The sequence below is a fragment of the Mesoplodon bidens genome (assembly GCF_964165515.1).
Source record: "Mesoplodon bidens genome assembly, chromosome: 4".
NCBI classification, from domain to species: domain Eukaryota; kingdom Metazoa; phylum Chordata; class Mammalia; order Artiodactyla; family Ziphiidae; genus Mesoplodon; species Mesoplodon bidens.
Window position 1 is genome coordinate 137782505 of NC_138160.1, and position 23719 is coordinate 137806223.

The 23719-nt window shown below is 41.1% G+C and overlaps 1 protein-coding gene across 1 annotated transcript in view; it reads left to right on the forward strand.

The window, feature by feature from the left end:
• MGAT1 (alpha-1,3-mannosyl-glycoprotein 2-beta-N-acetylglucosaminyltransferase) overlaps nucleotides 1-23719 on the forward strand; it is a 76676-nt gene that overhangs the window by 15321 nt on the left and 37636 nt on the right. Inside the window, exon 3 of the mRNA XM_081230686.1 lies at nucleotides 6580-6659. The gene's annotated coding sequence lies outside the window, so the exon portion shown is untranslated. The remainder of the gene's footprint in view (nucleotides 1-6579; nucleotides 6660-23719) is intronic.

Sequence of the window (23719 nt, forward strand, 5' to 3'; positions counted from 1 at the left end):
ACTTAAGGTTTCCATGTGGCCTGGGCTGTTGGTGTGCCTGTGGCTTGAAGTCCCCAATCCCTTCACACACACACTCATCTACATGAGCTCCATGTGGACCTAATGCATCACCTACTTTTGAAAGAGACACAGGTTAAATAACAAGGGAGAAGACAGCTACCACAGGAATGGGGATTCTGAGTGCCCCAGCCCACTGAGCACCTCCTGGTGCTCATGTTCCTATTACAGCCTCCATTGACTTGGACACATGGAAAATGGGCCCACAGTCTACCTAGGGCCAGATATGTGGTGCTTGGACTGATCCCAGATGAGGAGGGGTCTTCAGGTGTCCAGCCACTCCAGGCAGACTGTGAAGAACAGATCCAGTGAGCTGGTGCAGCTGCATCTGTTCAAGCCCACCTCAGGACTTGAGCTAGTTTAGGGACCACCAGCCACCACCACCTCCCAGAGGACGTCTGACATGCAAGGAGAAAAATAAAATTGCCAAGGTGTAGGTAAATTGAAACACTGTGTTTTTTAAAATGCCATGTCTAATTCTCAAGGCTAAAAGATAAGTAGAATTGGAATATTGGACAATAGTAGGTAAATTGGAAGCTGGGACATCTGTGTGAAAGCAGGCTAAAGTGCTTGTATTATTTAGGAGGAGGGTAAAGATGCTGTTTAACTCTAGATTTTGTTGAGTTAAATATGGTAAAATGTCATGGGCAAGCACTAGAAGGATAGAAATAAAGTATGTAAATCTAAAAATCTGGACTGGACAATCTCAAAGTCTAGAAAAGAAAAAATGATGTTGAAAAGATGAGACAGGACTTTGTTTCTGGTGAAGGTATCTAGGTTCTTCGGATCAGTTTCCCACCTGTTTTTTAAAATGCAGGTGGTGTGCCCTCCCTTCCCCTTAAAAGAGCATGGAGGCTGAAAAGACTGCAGTTTAAACAGGTAGAGCTGTTTTAAAATGGGATCTCGTCATCAGAGGTGAACACCAAAGCAGCTTAGGCCACAGACTGTGTTGATGATGCAGCGTTAGGCACCATTTCACCAGCCACAGAGAGTGAGAGAGAGAGAGAAGGATGATAGGGCCAGGTTCACCCAAGATGATGAATCTTATAGGTGACTTTTCTAAAGTTAAACTGGGTTCCCAGAGTACTACACCCTCAGGACAAAAAATCCAAATCTAGACCCATCCCCCTCCCCACCCCCAGGGTACTTTAGAGACTGACCTCGTTACTGAGCATAGCAATAGGGTTGAAGAAAAAGAGAACATCCTGACAATTTGTGGTCCCTGACCAACCCTTACAACCCAGGTAAACACAACCTGAGGCCTGGCAGAAGCAAATAAAACTTCCTCAGAAGAGGACTCCTTCAATTTAGACCTCAGGTAACAATTTTTCAGGGGAAATAGTCAGCAAGCAGTCAAAGATAATCAGGCATATAAGGAAAAAGGCAGCATGACTGGAAACCAGCAGAAAAACAGACCCACGCAGATGTCACATTAGAATTATTGGGTGCGTTTGTGAAAACAACTGCTTAAAATATTTAAAGATGTATTTGGCAACAGATGGTGAAACAGGAGGAATGAGAATTGGTGAGCTGAAAGATAGGTTTGAAGTTATCCAGAATGCAGCATGGATATAGAGAAATATGGGAAAACACAGAAAGATGGGATGGTCTCACTAGGAAGTTTTAACATATATTTAACCACAGTCTTAGAAGGCAAAGACGGAAGAAAAGGGACAAAGGTAATTGGGCTGAGGATATTCCAGAACTGATGAAAAATAACAGGTCTATAGATTTAAAAGCTCAAAGAACACAAATAGGATAAATTTACAAAGTCATATCTATGTGCATCATAGTGCAACTGCAGGAAATCAAAGAAAAAAAATTAACAGCCAAAGATTTAAAAATTACCTTCAAAGGAACAGACTTCTCAACAGCAACAATGGAAGCCAAATGAGTGGAATGAAAATGTCAGTATAAAGGTAGAAAATAACTGTCAACCTAGAATTTTATACCTGATGAAGATACCTCTTGTGAATGAGGACAAAATAAGCACATTTTAAGACAATTTGTTTCATTCATTCCCTGCTGACCCTCACTAAAGGAAATTTTAAAGAATGCACTTTAATATAGAAGGAAAGTGATCCCAGGTGGGGTTTTGAGATGCAAAAAGAAAGAACAAAATATGTGAGCAAATGTAACAACATTTTATACCAAACAATAAAAATGTAGAGTTGTTAAGATAGGCTTAAAATACCAGACAAGACTGATAAATAAGAGAGAGTAAAAAGGATTGCGGTATTAGGGTGAAGGTTTTGGTTACTTTCGTGAATATTGTAAAATCTAGAGGAATCATAAAAATACAACAGATTTCAATACTAGTAGAATATTTTAAGCAAAAAGGTAAATTTAAAAAGAAGGGTGACACTACTGGGCATATACCCTGAGAAAACCATAATTCAAAGAGTCATGTACCAAAATGTTCATTGCAGCTCTATTTACAATAGCCAGGACATGGAAGCAAGCTAAGTGTCCATCATCGGATGAATGGATAAAGAAGATGTGGCACATATATACAATGGAATATTACTCAGCCATAAAAATAATTGAAATTGAGTTATTTGTAGTGAGGTGGATGGACCTAGAGTCTGTCATACAGAGTGAAGTAAGTCAGAAAGAGAAAAATACCGTATACTAACACATATATATGGAATCTAAGAAGAAAAAGTCATGAAGAACCTAGGGGTAAGACAGGAATAAAGACACAGACCTACTAGAGAATGGACTTGAGGATATGGGGGAGGGGGAAGGGTAAGCTGTGGCAAAGTGAGAGTGGCATGGACATATATACACTACCAAACGTAAAATAGATAGCTGGTGGGAAGCAGCCGCATAGCACAGGGAGATCAGCTGAGTGGTTTGTGACCACCTAGAGGGGTGGGATAGGGAGGGTGGGAGGGAGGGAGACGCAAGAGGGAAGAGATGTGGGAGCATATGTATATGTATAACTGATTCACTTTGTTATAAAGCAGAAACCAACACACCATTGTAAAGCAATTATATTCCAATAAAGATGTTAAAAAAAAAAAGACCAAAAGAAGATGGTAAATCTTCCACAAAATACCAATATTTACATTTAATTTAATTTCACTAAATGACAAAGATTGTCAGACAGGGTCTGTTCGGGCTACTATAACAAAGTACCACAGAGTGCGTGGCTTTTAAACCACAAAAATGTTAATTCTCAAGTTTAGGAGGCTGGAAGTCCAGAGTGATTGGAGATCAGCATTGTTGGGTCAAGGCTTTCTTCAGGGTTGCAGACTTCTTGTTGCATCCTCACATGGCAGAAGGGGCTGGGGAGTCAGGTAGGGTCTCTTTTATAAGAACACTAGTCCCATTCATGAGGGCCCCACCCTGATGACCTAATCACCCCCCAAAGGCCCCCACCTCCTAACACCATTACACTGTGTATTAGGGTTCCAACCTGTGAATTTTTGGGAAACACAAACATATAGACCATAGCACATAGGGCGAAAGTACAAAACCCCACTATGTTGCTGCTTACAAAAGACTCAAATATAAGGACACAAAGTCTGAAAGTAAAAGAATGGAAAGAAGTTATATGAAGGCAGTAGAAAACTGGTGTAGCTCTACTAATATTAGATGGAACAGGGACTTCAAGGCACAAACCATTCCTAGAGATAAAGGGAGGTGTTACATTAAGACAAATTTTCAGGGAAGAAAAAACTGGGAAGATAGAACAGTTATAAGTTAGTATCTACCTAATAAATATGTAGAACTCAAAGGAGAAATACAAAATCCACACTCATGATGAGAGATTTTTTTTCACCTCTCTTTAGTTAATAGGACAAGCAGACTACAAATTGGTAAAGACACAGATTTAAACAATAAGATTAACAAGCATTCTAACACATATGCATGGAACTATGCACCAGTGTATCAAGGATGCATATTTTTTGTCAAGAACACATGAAACATTTTCAAAAATTGATCTACACAATGGCATGGGTCAATTATATTCCAATAAAGCTGGGGGGGTGGGGTTGACATATATGCTGGACCATAAAGTAAATCTCAACAAAATTTAAATAATTGAAATTAAATTAGAAAGTAATAATAAAAAATACCTAGAACATGTCTATTATATTCAGAAATTTACAAATACACTTTAAAATCATGGTTCAAAGAAGAAAGTATTTTCAACTGAAGGACAATGAAAATACTACATATCAAAAGCAGAGGGATATTGCTTAGGCAGTGCTTAGAGAGAAATTTACAGCCTAGAAAGATATTTCAGAAAATCAGAAAACCTGGTAATCACCAAAGCAACATCTCAAAAAGTAGAACAATCAAAATAAATCCTAATGAAAGTTAAAATAAGGAAGTAATAAAGAGCAGAAAAAAACAAAATAGAAAAATATAGAGAACAGAGCCAAATGTCTGTTTCAAATCTGGTGAGACTGATCATGAAAAAAAGAAAGCATGAATAACCAAAGTCAGGAATAAAAAGGGAGAATGCAGAGAACTGTAAATTTTTCTTCTCTGAATATACAGTGACCTCCTTGCTCTCTGCTATTCTGAGAGAATAGCTCACTCCTAAACTCCTGAGTCAACAATTCCGGGAACAGGATGTAACAGGCACAATGAGCCAAATCAGGAAGTAAAACTAATTTCTGTAAGATTGCAATACTGACCTGACCAAAACCCACCCAAATCGCAGTGTTCAGTGCTGCTTTTGTTTCTTTCCCCTATAAAACCGCTTTCATTCCTCAAGTTTGATGAGACATTCCCTTTAAAACTCCCTGTTGCAACAGTTTGAAAAAATTCCCTTTTAGTTGAAGTCTCAGCAAATTTCTAAAGTTTTATGTTACATATGCTACAGACATTAAAACAATAAGATATTATGTCACCTTTTTTTTGCCAATAAATTAGAAATTTTATGTGAACTGAGAAAATTCCTAGGGAGGGGAAAAACTTAACCAAAACTTACTAAAGGTCTCACAGCTTATGGATGTGGGGAGTATGGGAAAGACTCTGAAATGAGTTCAGTTCATATGGAATTCACAGGAAGGGCAAGCGGAGGGAGGAGCAATAAAACAGGAAGAGAAAACCTTAATAAACAGTGAGTTTAGAAAAGGCTTCCATAGGAGTGTGCTCTCTATTTCTAGCAAATTTGTCGGAAAGTGAAAGCCTGAAAAATAATTTCATCTTGGTTTATGTACAGAGACACTAAGGGTGAAATGGTACTGAATACCAGTCATGCAATGCAAGGAACTTTTCCCTTATGAGATTCAAACTGAGAAATGGTCACCTGAGGATCAGTTAGCTGAGGACAGACAGTGGGGACGTGAAGTCTGCATCAGGAACTTAAGGTTTCCCATGGAGTTCCCTGGGAGGTCTCTCCATGCCTCTTCCCCAGCCTCAGCTGAGGGCCTTGGCTGGAGACAATGCAGAAGGAAGTCAGAACACTTAACTCGATTCTTCTTTCCTTTGAGTGTTCCCATTTAGACCTGGCAGTTCTTCTCAGGCTATGAATAGTATCAGTTATGCTCAGGAAGGAGTTTGTGTGAATCCCTTGTAGAGAGGTGACATAGTGTAGTAGCCAAGAGCACAGTCTCTCCGCCATGAAGCCTGGGTTCAAATAAGGACTCTTTCACTTATTCCCGGATGACTTAGACAAGTAACTAAACCTTCTGTTTTTTGCTTGTGTGTCCTCATCTACCTCTTCTTGGGATAATAATAGTAACAACCTCAGAGGTTGTAATGAAGGTTGGAGAAGTTAGTGTTATTAGAGCCCTTAGAAATGTGCCTGTACTGAGAAGCATTTGTAGAAGGGTGTGGGAAGTAAATCTGGCAGTGTGGTGACCCCTGTCCAAGGACTCAAACATCTGGACACTCAGGCAATGGAATCTAGGCCCTTCCTCAAGCCAAGAAAATCCTCCAAGGGCCACCCTACACAATATTTGAGGAAAAAAATTTTCTTGGATAAGTTTACTCAGTGGTATCTTGCTTCTAAGCAAGAAATCCACTGTTTCTAAGCAAACATGCTTTGTCTTTTTTATTCTGGAAAAGGGGTCAACAGGAGGAGCCTCCAGCTCTAGTCCAGTGATCAAGAGTATGGGTGGGTCAAGGGCAGCTTCACACTTTCCTTGCTGGCTAGGCAGCCTGCCCACTCATGTTGTACACATTTTGCTCTCCACTTCTTCCCCACCTCTATGTTTTCTTGGCAATAGATGTGCTGGCGATTACTGAAGTAAGGGTTGGTGAGAGCCAAGCTTCCACCATCTTAACCATGGGGTAAGTGTTCCTTAAGTTCTCAAAGAATAAAAGGAGGCCCTGGGATGGGCAGGAGAAGTTCCTCTGGTCTTGGATGCAAACCTTAGGGCCAGTATTTCAGTGAATGCAATAATTATGTCTATAATTTCCCCATCTGTAAAATGAGGGAAAAGACCCAACTCACAATGTTGCTCTGAGGATTAATTAAAAAGCACTTTGTATTTTTGTAAAACTTCATACGAACATTATTGTCAAGTTAACTAATGATCTATCCCATTTTTTTTAAAGTTAAAGGAAGGTAATAACGAAGATGAGAGCAAAAATCAATGAAACAGAAAGCAACACAACAGAGAGGATCAAAGGTCAAGGTTGGTACTTTAAAAAGAGAATTAAAATTGATAGACCTCTGGTGTGATAAGAAAGAACAGAAAGCACAGATAATTACAACAGATCCCATAGGTTTTTTTTTTTTTTTTTTTCTGTACGTGGGCCTCTCACTGCTGTGGCCTCTCCTGTCGTGGAGCACAGGCTCCGGACGCGCAGGCTCAGTGGCCATGGCTCATGGGCCCAGCCGCTCCGTGGCATGTGGGATCTTCCCGGACCAGGGCACAAACCCGTGTCCCCTGCATTGGCAGGCAGATCTCAACCACTGCGCCACCAGGGAAGCCCCCACAGGTTATTTAGAAGTATATTTTTAATTTCTAAACATATAGGGACTTCTTAGTTATATTTTTTGTTATAACATTGTGGTCAGAAATCATACTCTATATGATTGCTATCCATTGAAGTTTGTTGAGATTTGTTTATGGCCCAGTGTGTATTTGACCTTAGTGAAGGTTTCACAGGCACTGGAAAAGAACATGTGTTCTGCAAATGCTGGGTGCAGTCACCTAGATAAAGACATTAGATCAATTTTGTAATGTATTGTTCAGATCTTCTCTGCTCATGAATTTTTATCTGCTTGTTCTATTGATTAATGAGATCATTGTTGAGTTATCCATTTCTATTTATAGTTCTGTGAATTTTGCTTTATATATTTGAAGTCGTTATTAGGTGCATGAAAATACAGAATTGTTATATCTTCCTGGTGTATTGAAACTTTAAGAAGTAAAACTCTATCTGTAGTAATGCCTTTGGCTTATTTTGGCTATTTTTTTCTGGTATTAATAACATCAGCTTCTTTTTGGTTATTGTTACCTGGCATAGCTCTTTCCATACTTTCACTTTCAGCCTTTCTGTGTCCTTATTTTAAATGTGCCTCTTGGAAATAGCATATAGTTGTTGCTGTTTTAAGTTTGATAACTTTTTTTAACAAGAGCATTAGGCCTTTAATATACAACTTCTGTTATGTTTTGCTTTCAATCTTATTCACTGATTTTATTTATCCCACATAATCTTAAGCCCTGTTATCTCTTTTCTTGCTTTCAGATTGGATTAGAATTATTCTGTTAGAATTGTATCACAATTATTCTATTATTCTATTTTTCCCTCTGTTGATTTGGAAGTTGTACACTTTTTCCATTCTTTTAATGGGCAAGGAATTAAAAGATCCATTCTTGACTTATCAAAGCCTAGTGATAATTGATACTTTTATCTTCATCCTAGACAATGCAAGGATCTTAGAATACTTTAACTATTTATCTCATCTTATATGCTATTGTTTTTGTGAATTTTAATTATGTATGTATAAATGCATAGATATGTATTAAAATACATTATTATTTTCTACACCAAATATTTATTTAGATTTATCCATATATTTACTGTTATAATTACTTTCCATTGCTCTTCATTCTTCTCTCCCTCCCTAACTTTCCTTGTGCAGTCATTTTCCTTGTGTCTGAAAAACTTTCTTTAAAACATTCTGTCCTGTTAGAGGTAGAACTTTCCAACTTTTGTTTGCCTAAAAACAGCTTATTCCACTTTTGTTCTTTTTTTTTTGGAATTGAATAATACCATTTATTTATTTTTTATTACTTAATTAATTTGGCTGTGTTGGGTCTTAGTTGTGGCATGCAGGATCTTTCGTTGTGGCACACAGGCTTCTCTCTAGTTGTGGCACATGGGCTCCAGAGCATGCGAGCTCAGCAGTTGTGGCGCACGGGCTTAGTTGCCCTGCATCATGTGGGATCTTAGTTCCCCAACCAGGGATCGAACCCACGTCCCCTGCATTGGAAGGCGGATTCTTAACCACTGGACCACCAGGGAAGTCCCCCACCTTCGTTCTTAACAGTTATTTTTTCTGGGAATAGAATTCTAGGTTGAGCATCACATTCTTTTGTCACATTGGAGGCATCAAGCCACCAATTTCTGACTTCTTCTCTAGCTGATGAGCAGTCAGCTGTTCATCTGCCTCTTTAATATGTTCTTTTGTTAACGGCTTCTTTAAGATTTTTTCTCTGTCTTTAGTTTATTCCAGTTTTACTATGATATGTTTAGGTATGGATTACCTTTTTAGTAAGTAATCCTGCTTGGGATTCTTAGGGCTGTTAAATTTGTAGATATGTATCTTTCTTCAGTTTTGGTAAATTTTCAGCCACTGTGTGCTTGAATATTTGTTCTATACCATTATCTTCCTCTTTCCTTCTGGGACTCCAAATAAAGGTATGTTAGACCTTCTCACTGTATCTCTTATGCCTCTTAATCTCTCATTTCCATCCCTTTGTCCCCTCACTCCCTACCCAGGCTTCATTCTGGATATAATTTATCTTCCAGTTCACTGTGTAATCTGCTATTAAATATATACTCTATTTTTCAGTTATGGACTTTCCATCTCCCTTCTTTCTTCTAATTTGCCAAATTCTCAAATTTGTCTTTTATTTCCTTGAGCATTGTTATTTTAAAAGCTGTATCTGTATCAGCTTTCTCTGATCCCTGAGTATGTCACCAATCCCTTGCATTAGATTCCCTCCATCCAAATACTTAGAGTGGTTTATATGTTCCTGGTTGGAACCTGACTGTCACACTGCTATCTGCCAAGCTCTCAACCCTGCGCCTTATAACTTTCTACAGAATTCTTTCACAGCCTTTCCTTAGACTTTTAAAATCTTTTAGCAAAAGGGAACTTGGTTCAGGACCTTTAGAAGTTGTGGTCTAAAGCCAAGTAACTCACTGCATATTTTATACCATAATTTATTTAACCAGTCACCTAATGATAAACACTTCAGTTGTTTCCAGTTTTTTTCTAGTATAAAGAGTACTGCAATAAAATATATTTCCTTACCCTCAGCAGAATTGGTAAGAAAAATTTGCTTTTAAATTTTTGATAGATATTGTAAAATTGCCTTCCAAAAATATTACAACTTATAATTCCAACCATGGTATGTGAAACTTTCTGTTTCCCATACCTTCACCAGCACTAGGTGTTACACATGTTTTCCACCTTTGCCAAGCTGATATTTGACAAATGGTATCTTGCTGGGTTATTTTTTTTTTCAAAATTAAAAAAAAATCTTGAAATAGTCTCAAAGAAAAATGGAAATTATAGTTTAAAACTGTTTTTTCCCTGAATCATTTGAGAATTAAGTTCCTAACAAGGCACCTCATTACATCTGAATACTTTTAGTGTATATTTCCTACAAGCAAGGACCTCCTACATCACCACCACACAACCATCAAAATCAGGAAATTAACATGGATTCATTACTATGAATGCTCTGACTCCATCCAGATTTCTTTAATTGTTCCAATAATGTCCTTTGGAATAAAAAGACCCAGTTTAGAATTATGTGTTGCTAATTCATTTTTGCTTCTTTTTAGTTTCTTTCAATCTAGAATAGAGCCTTAGTCCTATTCTCAAACTTGAGCAAATGTCAGAATCACATGGAGGGCTTGTTAAACACGGACTGCTGGGCCCCAGAGTTTCTGATTCAGTAGGTCTGGGTTGGCTGAGAATTTGCATTTCTATAAGTTCTTAGGAGAGGCAGATTCTGTTGGTCTGGGGACCACATTTTGGGAACTGCTGTTCTAGAACCTCTCCACATTAAAGTCCTCCAGCCCTGACTGGTTCCCGAGAGTTCATGAGGCAGTCAATAGGCTTGTGCATAAGGTGGAAAGTCAACACATAGTCTTGTCTTCTTAAAATTTAAAATAACGCTTCATACCATTAATAGGTACTTCTTTAAAAAAGGAATTACCGAATTTGGTTGTATTAGTTTCCACTTGCTGCTGTAACAAATCTCCAAAATTTGGTGGCTTAAAACAATATAGATGTATTATCTTAGAGTTCTGGAAATCAGAAATCTGAAATGGGTCTGAAATCTGAAGTTGTGCTAAAGTCAAGGTATCAGCAGGAGTTGTATTCTTTTTGGATCCATTCCTTGTCTTTTTTAGCTTCTACAGGCTACCTGAGTTCCTTAGCTCATGGCCCCCTTCCATCTTCAAAGCAAACAATGGCCAGACAAGTCTTTCTCATGCTGTATCACTCTGATACTGACTCCTACCTCCCTTTTTCACTTACAAGGACCCTTGTGATTACACTGGACCCAGGGGGATAATGCAGAATAACTACCTCATATCAAGGTCCTAAACATCTGCAAAGTCCCTTTGCCATGTAAGGTAACATATTCACGGGTTCTAAGGATTAGGATGTAGACATCTTTGGGGTCCATTTTTCTGCCTACCACAGTGGTGAAAACCACTAGCTGTGTATCAAACTCTGTTCTCTCCTGTGGGCACACAGCTAGACTAATATCTTCCAGCCCTTTTTATAGTTGGTTGAGGACACATGACTAAGATCCCTCCAAAGGAATGTGAACAGAAATGTGTGTTCCTTCCATGCCAGGTCCATGAGAACCTCCTTTGCATGCTCTGCATGTTCTTCCCACTTTCTCTAGACCTTAGAGGATGGTGGAGCCTGTGTGCCTTAATGATCAACAAAAGGGGAACTACCCACTGACCTGAATACCCATCCTGGACTGCTAACGGTAAAGAATTAAATTTCTATAGCATAGAGGCTACACTGTAGAGCCATTGTATTTTGAGTCTACTTGTTATAGAACTTAGTCAGTCCTAACTAATACACTAACAAATGAGCATATTTCTTTTTTTTTGAATTTTATTTTATTATTTTTTATACAGCTGGTTCTTATTAGTTATCTCTATTATACATATTAGTGTATATATGTCAATCCCAATCTCCCAGTTCATCCCACCACCAGAGAATATTTCTTGATTCTCAATGCCCATTTTTCATAAGACCTACCCTCCTATTTCCCTAAGAAGACTGAGGTCATCTGAAATAGGCAACCACAATTTTTCACCTCTCCCCTTCAAACATTTATTGTGCAACAGGTACAATACTACAGGGCAGGTACACTACTAAGACCTGTGATGCCTGCTTTTTTATGTCTCTTTGAGCATACTTTACTTTCTTGTTGCCTTTTCTAAACCAGGTCCCCTTCCTTCAACTCTACGCCCCTCCCCACCTTCTCAACTTTCTCCTCTCCACTGGCTCCCTAGCTTCCACTTTCAAACATGCTGGCTTTGACCCCAGTGTTAAGTCAGCCTTCCTTTACTCTGTTGTACCCTGAAATACTTCTCTTTTCATGTGCTTCCTTGCACTGCCAGACTTCAGGGAAGAGTGGATGGCAGCTGGGGCCTCACTTTTCTCCCGCTCTACACCTCTTTTCCACCATTCAATCAGGTTTCCACATCTGCTTATCTAACTGAAATTTCCTGAGTCCCTCCTTGGTGCTAGAGATGAGTCAAGAATGAGAGGGTTGCTACCTTTATGCTGCTTCATTCCAGTATGTAAAACCATTAGATGGTCATGACAGTGACAGGGAGACAGGTAAGCAATGGTGGCAGAAATGATAGAAATCCAGAGTTAGGAGGGAGTGGAGACTGACCTGGTTTGGAGGTTCAGGGAAAGACAAAATGAAGAGGCAGTGTTCAAGCTGACAGCTGAGGGCTGATGGCTGAGGTTGAGTAGGTGTTAGCCAAGCAAAGGAGGAGGGAGAAATTTACAGGTAGATGGGCGCACAGCTGGAGAAAGACTGACTTTGGAAGGCACCAGCAAGCACACATGGTAATTGGGGTCAAGGACGGGTGTGAAAGAGAGGAGAGTACTCTGGGGATGGGGTAGGGGATGGGGGCTAGGAGTTGGTGGTGGGGTAAGGAGAGGAGTTGTTAGGGAGCAAGATGAGGCATGGGGAGTCTGGGGGGGCGCTGCTGAAGTCATAGCTCAGACCCCGATCTCTGCCGCTGCGCTTTCGGAGCCTCCAGAAGTGCAATCCAGACCACCCTCCTCCCTGCTCCACAGCTCAAGGAAGCAGGGGACTCAAATTTTGACTAAAGGCCCATTCTAGCTTATCAAACCATGAGAGACACCAAGAAGAAGGATGAGAACTGCGGCTCCTTTTCTCCTAGCTTGTTTTCCAATGATTTTTCCCCTGGCTGCCCTGTCTCCTGCAGAGGAGAGGGCCTGCATGTGCGGGGCTGCTAGCCAGGAAGCCCTGGATCTGATTCGCTCTCCTGAGGTCCTAAGCGCCAAGCTATCCTGGGGCCGCCCCACAAAGATCCCAGATATGGGAGTGAGGTGGACTGTGAGCACTGCAGAAGGAGCTCTTGGTGCATAACGACTCCACCCATATCCTGCATTTAGAGACAGACAAACACTAGCATAGTTTTTAACAGCTCAAGGCCATGTCCCTGAGGATGACTACTCCAGCCCCCTGAAGTTCCTGCCTGGGAAAACTCAAAAGAATGTTCTGTTTGTTCCAGCCAACACTTGAAGATAGGGTCCCTGTCTCCCAGTCTCTGTAGGAGGGTAGGAGCCTAGCTTGCGTAAACGTCAATTAGCAAATCCCAATGGCTTAATCCCGCTTTTTGTTTGTTTCCATTTCCCTGACTCTGCTCCCACCCTTCCTCATTTCCTCCTCCCTACTCCCTCATTCTCCCTTTAAAACGCCCAGTTTTACACAAATTGAAATAGAGTTTAGTTTACACTGGACCCTCTTCCCTATTGCAATAGTTATCGAATAAAATCTGTTCTTACTGCTTTGATTAGTATCTAGCTTTATCTTTGACAGCTGGAAAGTAGTATTTCACCCACCTCCCCCATCACCACCAATTAGGATGGTGATGGATGCTTTAAGTGAGATCTTAAATGAAGGTAGTTTAGACAAGATGAAGGTCTGAAACAGCAGCTCAGGGCTGCTATGGTGGCTCTGCAATCTTCAGGGACTCAGGCTCCCATTATCTTGTTACTCAGCCTTCTCTTGTGCTGCTTCCTTCCTGTGGGCCAAGGAGGCTACCCCAGATCCAGCCTGCATTCCAGTCAGCAGGACCTTCCTGGAGGAGCAGGATGTGACAGGCACACTTGGCTCAAGGGATCAGCATTTGCCTTGAGGGGAGTCCTGGAAATGGGGTGGGGGCAGCCATGACACCGGACAAATACTATTCTCATGTCAGAAGAAGAGCCAAATATGGGGATAACTAGCCCCCCCTCCCATCCCACCTCACCTAGTACCTCTGAAGACACTGGGTGAAGGGGGACTTTGGTGGTAATTACTGGGGGAGAGTGAAGATGTAGCACATCCATTGTGAAGACATTTCATGAGGAAACCCAGTAACTGCCCTTGAAGCAAAATGGAATTTTTCAATCTTGGTATTCTTGGTATCTTCTCCTGAGGCTGAGAACTGTTAGGTATGAGTGTGGGAGAGAGACTGGGTGGGGGGAGGGTGGGAAAGCAGATGAACTCCCTATGTGAGGAGGTGGAGCCTGGCTGTGGACAGTACCACCACCACTCACCTCAGATTCCCCTGACTGAGTCAGAATGGCCATGGCCGGGGGTTCAGGCATAGTTCCAAGTTGTAACAAGTGCTTTTGGCTGAGTCACCTCACTGATTTGAGCGTCTCTCTTCTTTTTAAGCAGAAAAACGAATTTCTCAGATAGAAACCTCAAATAGGTGATAGGGGAGCTTCTCAGATAGAGAAGAGAAAATTGGGGTGTTGCCCACTGGGTCAGATTCTTATGAAGGATTTGAATAACCTCCAAAGAATTAGGTATGGCAGAGACTCCTAGCTACTCAGAGGCACCCAGTCTTGCCTTCTTCCATGTAGTGATCAGATCCCTCCCTGCAGTTTTTGGCAGGGCATGTGCCCAGCTTCCCTTCAAGCTTTTGGACAAAGGGATGTGAGCAGAATTGAAGGACAACTTCCAGGTAATGTCCTTTAAAAAAAAGCTTTTTAGCCCTCTGCTTGTTCTGCCCCTTCCACCTGGCTGGGAAAGGGGACAACTGAAGTGGCACTGGAGTGACATCTTGGATCCACAGGTAGACGCCATGTATTGATGATGGCAATGCCGACATTCCTGCCTCAGTACCCAGTGACCTTGTGGAGCAGTTCAGCTAGTACTCTGTACCGTCTACCTGCCCATCTCTGTACTGTTAACTAAAAGGGAAACGGAGGCCTGTCTCGTTAAAGCCAATGTGTTTGGGGTCTTTTTGTACAAGTGGCTTAGCCAGTTGCCTAACTAGGAAACCAAGTCTAAAAGGAGCACTGTTTGATACCCTCTACATTACTTACTCCAAGCCTTCAGCAACACTCAACTTACGAATGACGATGTTGCTTATTATGGCACATGTCCCCATGGGGCTTTGGCCCACTTTTAAAGCTTCCTGAGTTCCATCCCAATGGAGAAATCTGTAGCCTGGCTGGATGAGAGTATCAGAAAAGTTGGTTTGTCCAGTCAGTCAGATGCTAATTTATAAACTGACACAAGAACACAAAGAAAATTAGTAGAAAATATGATTTCTGTTCCTTTTTCTCCTTGCATCATTTCCTGCCAACTCCCACCTTTTCTTTATTCTTATCACTCTTCCTCACTTCTCTTTCCCCTTGGTTTTTCTCTGGAGTACCTAAATAAGTTGTTCAAACATGTGCCATTCCATGGGTCATCAATGATGGCTCATGGAAACTTAGGAAGGCAAAGCATCCAGGACACAGCTGACTGCTGGCAACTCGAGCACCGGGAGATGGCAAAACCACATGAGAACTATACACTGTAGCAGGGAATTTTCTTCTTGTTGATACACTGCTCAGTTTCAGAAGGAAAACAAAAAGGGCAGAGAGTCACCTGCAAATAAAAAGCGTCAGTAAAAATACTGATACATAGAGTGTTCAATGAACCTTCTTTTCAAATTGAAAACTTAATAATTGTCACCATTTGTCAGGCGTAAGTCTAGGTGTCTCACATACATGATCTCTTAATTTTTACAGATCCACTCAAGGTAACCATTCTTATTCCCATTTTACAAATTAGAAAACTTGAGTTCAGATGAGTAAGATTTGGGATTTGAACCCACCCTTTGACTTTTTCCCCCCATATCACTCTGCCTCCCACTTTAGACAAGAAATATAAAGTGTTAAAAACTAGCCTTGGAAGATGTGATGTTTAATTTCATGTGTCAGCTTGGCTGGGCCATGGTGCCTAGATATTTGGTTAAACATTATTTTAGATGTTTCTGTCAGAGTCTTTTTGGGTGAGATTTACAAATTGATTGACTTTAATATGTGTGGGCCTTGTCCAATCAGCTGAAGGCCTGTATGGTACAGAAAGACTGACCTCCCCTGGGCTAGAAGGAATTGTGCCAGCTGTGAGCCTTTGGACTTGAACTGCAACATCAACTCTTCCCTGCAGCTCTCCAGCCTGCTGGCCCACCCTGCAGGTTTTGGACTTGCCAGCCTCCATAATTGCATGAGCCATTTCCTTAAAATCAATCACTCTCTTCTCCTTTTCTTCCTCCTCCCTCCTCCCCCTCCTCCTCCTCCCTCCTCCCCCTCCTCCCTCTCTTCCCCTTCTTCTTCTTCTTCCCCTTCCTCTTCCCCTTCTTCTTCCTCTTCCTCTTCTTCTTCTTCTTCTCCTCCTCCCACTCCTCCTCCTTCTCCTTCTTCTTCTTCTTCTTCCTCTCTCTCTCTCTCTCTCTCACACACACACACACATGCACGATAAGTAGATAGATAGACAGACAGACACATGCTCTTTATTCTGCTTCTATGGAGAAGCCCAACTTACGAGGAGGAGAGAGAATTATAAAATGGAGGGAAGAAAACAGTGTTCTCAGAAATGAATGGTGGTAGATTGGAACCGACAAGAATCAGAGAAAGTGAAGGAAGTTGATTTACCGCTGTATGCTGCTCTGAACTGCTTTCCTGCAAATTTCAGGGATTACTCTGAGAATGGCACAGCCACACACATACTCAGGAGGTAAGTGAGCTAATCTAAAAAGGCTGAGGCCAGAGCAGAGTCCTCTCCTAGTTTATAACTATGCATCTGTGGCAGAGTTCCTCTTCCTGGCTTTGTAGGAGGACTACTATTCCCACTTTCCTTTGCAGTTAAGGGTGATCATGTGACTGAGTTCTGGCCAAGGAAATGTGGATGGTGTGATATAAGCTACTTCCTGGCTTGGCATGTAAAAAATTCTGTAATCTTCCAGCTCTCTCTTCCACTGTTCCAGAAACCTGGGAAGTTTATATTTCAAAATTAGTTGACTAGAAGATGTAGGAGGGCCACCAGCACCATATTAGACTTTGCATGAATAAGAAATAGACTTTTGGGCCTCCCTGGTGGCGCAGTGGTTGAGAGTCCGCCTGCCGATGCAGGGGATACGGGTTCGTGCCCCGGTCCGGGAGGATCCCATATGCCGCGGAGCAGCTGGGCCCGTGAGCCATGGCCGCTGAGCCTGTGCATCCGGAGCCTGTGCTCCGCAACGGGAGAGGCCACAACAGTGAGAGGCCCACGTACCGCAAAAAAAAAAAAAAAAAAAAAAAAAAAAAAAAAAAAAAAGAAATAGACTTTTAAGCACATTAACTCACTGAGATTTGGTGTTTATTTGTTCCCTTCTCTAGGCTACTCTGTCCTAAGGAAGGCAACATCCATTAGTCTCTGTCTTGCTTTTGCCCGTTGTCACTTCCTCCAAGGCCTAGCACAATGCTTGACACAGAGAAGACACTCAGTAAATACTTGTTGAATGAATGAATGAATGGTGTACTAGCTAACTATGGTTCTAAGATGCCGTAACAGAGATGCAAAAATCCAGCAGTGTAAATGACATATGTGTGACAGTCCAGAGGTAGGACTGGCTGTGCCATCTGCCTCTGGGCCAGATGACTGCTGCAGTCCCACCATGCCCCCAGGTGATGGGCAGGGGAAAGACAGGGCATTTCCGATCCTTACAAGGGCAAGGCTGCACACATTGCTTCCCCTCACATCCCTTTGGCCAAAACTTCGTTGCAAGGACACACCAAGCTGCAAGGAAAGCTGAGGTCAGTTGAATGATCTGCCTGCAATTCTTCCTCTCCTCCCCGCTCTTGGCGATGTTCACCAAGATGGAGAGTACTTCCCTACCCCATTGATTTGGGGCTTCGGCCAGAGGCATATGTGGCAGAAGTGACGGCATATCAGTTCTGAGCCAAGGCCTCAAATGGCCCCTTGTGTTTCTGTTCGCCCTACTGGCACAGCTGCCACCCTCCATGCAGAAGAGCTTGGCCTAGGTAGCCATTGGTCCAGAGGATGAGAGACGAGTGGAGCAGCCCTAAATCAGTTAGCCTGAAGCAGAGCTGCCTCTGCTGATCTGAAAGAAAAATAAATGGCTTTATTTGGGAAACTACTGAGATTTGGGGGTTGCTTATTATGCAGCATTAATGCAGCAGAAACCTAATGCTGTGGTCATGAACTCAGCCTTAACTGAAGAGTTCTACTATTAAATAGGGGAAAATGAGCATTATTAGTGTACTATGACCATTCTGTGGGTATAAGAAGGACACCTCCCTGGATGGAGCAGAAACAACCTGACCTGTGGGGGACTCCTTTATGAGTCCAGAGCATTGCCTAGACAGCCTAGTTAGCATGAATATAATGTGAGGTGGCACGCTTTCCTGGGACTCTGTCATGGGTGGAGGCACTGAAGGTTGGCTAACCTGGGGCCAGTCACCTTGGTGAGAGCAGAAGAGGGCGTGGGGGTGGCAATTCTGTCTGGAGGCATCTTGGGACTAAAGTGCAAGTTGTGGGTAGGAGGAATGGTGATAATAGAAAATTCTGTCAAAACAAATGCAATAGTCACATTAACAAAAAAAGTTGGGGAGGAGTTTTCCCCATGAGTCAAGAGGTGGTGCTAATAATAGAAGCCTGAAATAACTGTGTATATTACTATATTTGTTAATTCGTGTCTATCTGTTGCCAATACAGCTGTAGAGAATGATGCTATTCCTATCTGAATCCTATACGAGATTTGCAATGCATGGAAAAGATGACTGATGCCTCTATCAGATAAATCAACATTTACGTCTAAAATACATTTTCTCCATGGTGCCTCAGTGCCTCAGTACTCACAGTTTGCGCCCTGGAAAGGTTTTTCAAAGGAAGCAGCTCTGTACTGCTCGCTGGTTATTCTGCCAACTAAGAATTGAGGTGTGCGTAATGGCATCAAATATTTTCTCCTTGGGAAATTGCTAGAGACCTGCAAGAGGTAAAAAGCTTTTGAAAGCATAGCAATTTGGGTGTGACTATCCATTTTGAGGTGGATGAATTAATCCCTGATAAAGTATTGGCTGCTTACTGGAAACTGAGGAAAATAAAACGTGGTTTAAAACATTTCTTCAAATGTGAATATATCCTACATTTTACCTAGATTTTTTCGGCGTTTATCTCCCGACATTTTATTGTGAAAATTTAAAAACACTTAACAAGTACGTTATGCCTTCCATCTAGATACAATGGTTGTTAATGTTTTACCATATTTGCTCTCTCTCCTTCTTCCCCACCCCCCAACCACACATACACCAAGACACATCAGTTTTGAAACTAAGTTGTCAGTATGACATCATGATTCTTAAATACTTCAGCATGCATCTCCTAAGAATTAGGACAATCACCTGTATAACCACGATGCCACTATCACACCTAAGAAAATTAACAATCATTCTACAATCACAACTAATATCCAAGCCATATTTAAATATATATATTTATTTATTTATTTATTTATACAGCAGGTTCTTATTAGTCATCCATTTTATACACATCAGTGTATACATGTCAATCCCAGTCTCCCAATTCATCACACCACCACCACCACCAAGCCCCCGCCACTTTCCCCCTTTGGTGTCCATACATTTTTTCTCTACTTCTGTGTCTCAATTTCTGCTCTGCAAACCGGTTCATCTGTACCATTTTCTAGGTTCCACATATATGCGTTAATATATGATGTTTGTTTTTCTCTTTCTGACTTACTTCACTCTGTATGACAGTCTCTAGATGCACCCACATCTCTACAAATGACCCAAGTTCGTTCCTTTTTATGGCTGAGTAATATTCCACTGTATATATGTACCACATCTTCTTTATCCATTCGTCTGTCAGTGGACACATATTTAAATATTTTTAATTGTCCCTTAAAGACTTCTATGCAGTTTCACCTGTGATCTAATCAAGGTTTGTGGAGTCTATCTGGAGGTTAACCTAGAAAATCTCCCCCACCTTAACTTCTGTTTGGTTTTGACTTATGACATCGACTTTTGAAGAGTCCAGGCCAGGGGTTTATAGAGAGTTGCACATTCTTCATTTGTCTGATTGTTTCCTGACGGTGTTCTTTAACTTTTTCTTTTATGCCTGTATTGCCCTTAAAGTGGAAATTCAGTCTGGAGGCTTGATTAGTTTTGGGTTAAACGTCATTTGCAAGAATGCTTCAGAGGCATCTCATGAAGAGGTTAACATGTTGGGTTTTTCCACTACTAGTGATGCTAAAGGTGATGACTGGGTTGAGAAAGTGACTGCCGTACTTCCATGGAGAAGCACTTGCCTGGGAACAGAGACTGAGGCAAAGTTTACATGCTAGTGTTTTATGATGGGTACGATCCCATGGGAGCCAAAAAGGGGAAAAAGAATTAAGGCAGAAAAGGAGGAAAACGAATAAAAGGTGGTTCATTGCTGAGCTGGCAATGGCTTCATAAGCAGCCTGGCTGGTCACTTGGTCATGTGCGACATCTTCAGAGTTGCCGTGTGACACTATTACATCCTGGAGGACTCCTCCAGGATAAAGCCTGTGGGGTGTTGATGTATCTGTACTTCTGGACTGTGTTACTAGGTGCCTCTGGGCAGCCACTGGAAAAACCAGGGCCTCCATGGGTCCTGCTGCATTGGACCTGGCCATGGGAGCAGCTGCAGCTTCGGCCCTGGAAGGTGTAATGGCAGCCTTGCCAAAGCAGAGACGTCTGTCATTGTAGGAGATGAGGTGACAAGGTGGAGGCCGAAACTTTACAACCATCACTGAGGCCAGCTTATCCAGCAATCAGGGCAAGTGGGTCCTGAGGGACAGGCAAGGCCAAATGCATCTGTCGGGGTGGGTGTACATTGCATCGGGTACCAAAGGAACATCTTTCCCTTTGAAATTAATAATGATCTGTGGAGTGGTACTTCGCCCCTGTGGGAATAACCTATTGCCCAACCACCTTTCATGTAGTGATTGTAGTACCCATTTGATTATTCTTGCCTGTGCCAGTTATTATATTGGGAGAGGCAAGACAGGGGGGCTAGTTGGACTCATTGCCACTAAAGTGTTTTTTCTAGGCTCTTTTAGGAACACAACTAGGAGACCATATATACATATATATATGGGGGGGGGAATATGAATTGTATGAGTTCATATTGTCATTGGCATTCAACATAATTTTTTTTCTTAAATTCTCTTTTATTTTATTTTTAACCTCTTATACTGGAAATTCCTTGTTCCCAATAATATTACTGTATGTACAGTCAGAGTAGATTGTTTAGGTTACCCCAAATAAGTTTCTTTTTCATTGTTGTTTGAATAACCAGTTTCATATAGAATTGGGCCATTTGTTTCTTTTAAGGTCCAACTTTAGGGCAGCCATTTGTTTCTTTTAAGGTCCAACTTTAGGGCGGCCATTTGTTTCTTTTAAGGTCCAACTTTAGGGCATTTTTCCTTTATGATTTACTCTTATTTCTGAATATGTAAACTACATGGTTCAAAAACCAATATTGTATAAACACGTTTAGTCAGAGAAGTCTCACTCCCATGAATATCATGTCCACCCTGTTCCAAGCTACCCCTTATAGATAACCATTTTTATTAGTTTCTGGTTTCTCCTTTCCTACACTTTTTTTTTGCAAAGATAAGCAAATACATATGTACATCTTAATTTCCGCTTCTTTCTTATACAAAATGTGGCACAGTATATATTGTCTTGCTTTTTTCTCTTAATATATATCAAAGGACTCATTCCATACTTTAAGGTTCATAGATAACTTAAATGCTAAAGTTTACTAGCTGTTTACTATCTATCTATCTAGTCTATATCTCTCTATATATCTCAAGTGTATTAGTCAGAGTAGGCTAGTCAATGCTGCAGTAACAAATAAACCCCAAAATCTTAATGACTTTACAAAGAAAGGTTGATTTCTTGCTTATATAAAGTCTTATGTGGGTTGGGCAATCTTCCTTTGTCTCGTAGCCACATGAGCTAAAACATGTGCCCCCACAGTAGCCAGGTTAGGTAGCCAGGCCTAGAAATAGCCCACACCACAGCCCAGTCACATGGCCCCAAACTAACTACAAGGGAGGTTGAAAATGTGGTGTCAAGTTCATAAAGAGGAAACAGAAATGGAATTTGGTGAATGTATAGCATTGTCTCTCCCCTGCCAGGCTTTATATTTATTCTCTCATATAAACCCACAACAGCTCTACAGGTTAGGTACTTTGGTTTTTCCCATCTTACATTTAAGGATGTTGAGGCTCCAAGGCCTTATGTGCCTGTCAAAATCACAGTGTTCCTGTGTGTTAGAATTAGTTTCAAATCCCGGTGTATCTGCTTCCGAAGCCTGTACATTCCATGGCCAACCAGTATTGTCCACTGAAAAAAGCATGGCAAATCCATTTCATCCACACATAAATGTAAAATTTGGAGGAACAGAGGTTGGAGCAATTGGTACAGGACAATAAGTATTGATACTTAAGATTTATAAGCTCTTTTCCTACGAAAGAGCTCAAGATAAAAATTAAATCCCTGGAACAATAAAGACTAAAACATCACAGGACACAATGTTTTAGTAACAGTGGATGATAAAATAGCTTTATTTATAATTTCTGAATCAAGAGCTAATTGTTATAGGAATTTTTAAAAATTTCAAAGTGAAACTGCAAACATTTTTTCTTCCTCTTTCTAAGTAAAAGCATCATATATTCTTTGCATGAGAGAAATTATGACTCTTTCAAAACAATTTAGGGTAGCTTTGGGGAATTATCCTAAGTAATCTCCATGGATTTCAAAGTCGAAAAGCCTTCCCTTTAGAGGAGGAAATAAAACAAATGTGAAAAACCACTATGGCCATTTGGACAGTGCCTTTAGTTCCACATTAACACTTATATTTAATGCCTAAGATTGGGTACAACAATATATGATTCCAATGTACGCTTTTAGTAAGTGATTACAGCAAAATGAACAACACTGGGAACTCTAAGTGATTTAAATGAAGGATTGGCCATCTATATGCAGAGACTGCAGATTCCATGAAAAGATAAGGTGGTTCCAGAGGGTGATTTTTCCAGAACAAGGCAAAGCTTACCCTATCCTGTGAGTGTGAAACCAAATCATCCTGGCTGTTGATCCAATACAGTTTTCACAATAATGCCCTGCAAGTCTCAACATCATATCAGTACCTTTCAAACATTTTGGACCATGACCACAGTAAGAAACATCATTAACTATGTACATGCACAGTGACTCACAGACACAGAAGATTTTTTTGAGATAAACTGCAGGCAGTACACTCTGATTGCCTCCCCTAACCAACCCTACCCCCTACTCAAAATGCTGGCATGACCTGGGTTCACAACCTGTAGGAGTTGTGACCCGCAGTTTGAAACCCCTGAGCTATTGCCTATTGCTTTGGCTGGCCAATCAAACTAGGCTGTGTAGAATAGTTCTTTTCTCTTTTTGTCTCACAGCTCCCAGAGGGAAGAGGGGCCCAGTGCTTAGAGAGGGAACTGTCACCTGGGAGTTAGTAACCAAATCCCAGAGCCTGGAGAAGTCAGCACCATTTGTGGAAGCTCCCACCTTTGCCAAGACATGACAAGACCCTACTACTTTAATACCATCCTCAAAATGTTGAGGTTCACTTAGCATGTTGTCCTGTTACTAGAAATGCCAGATTTAGCAAAACAAATTTTTTTAAAAAAGGACACCCAGTTAAATTTGAATTTCAGATAAACAAGGAATAGTCTTTTTTAGTGTAAGTATGTCTCATGCAGTAATTATTCCGTTTGTCATTTTTTAGTGTAAGTATGTCTCATACAATAGCAATTATTCCTTGTTTGTCTTTTTTTAGTGTAAGTATGTCTTATGCAAAAACAATTATTCCTTGTGTGATGTTCAGATTTAACTGGTTGTCCAGTATTTCATCTGGCA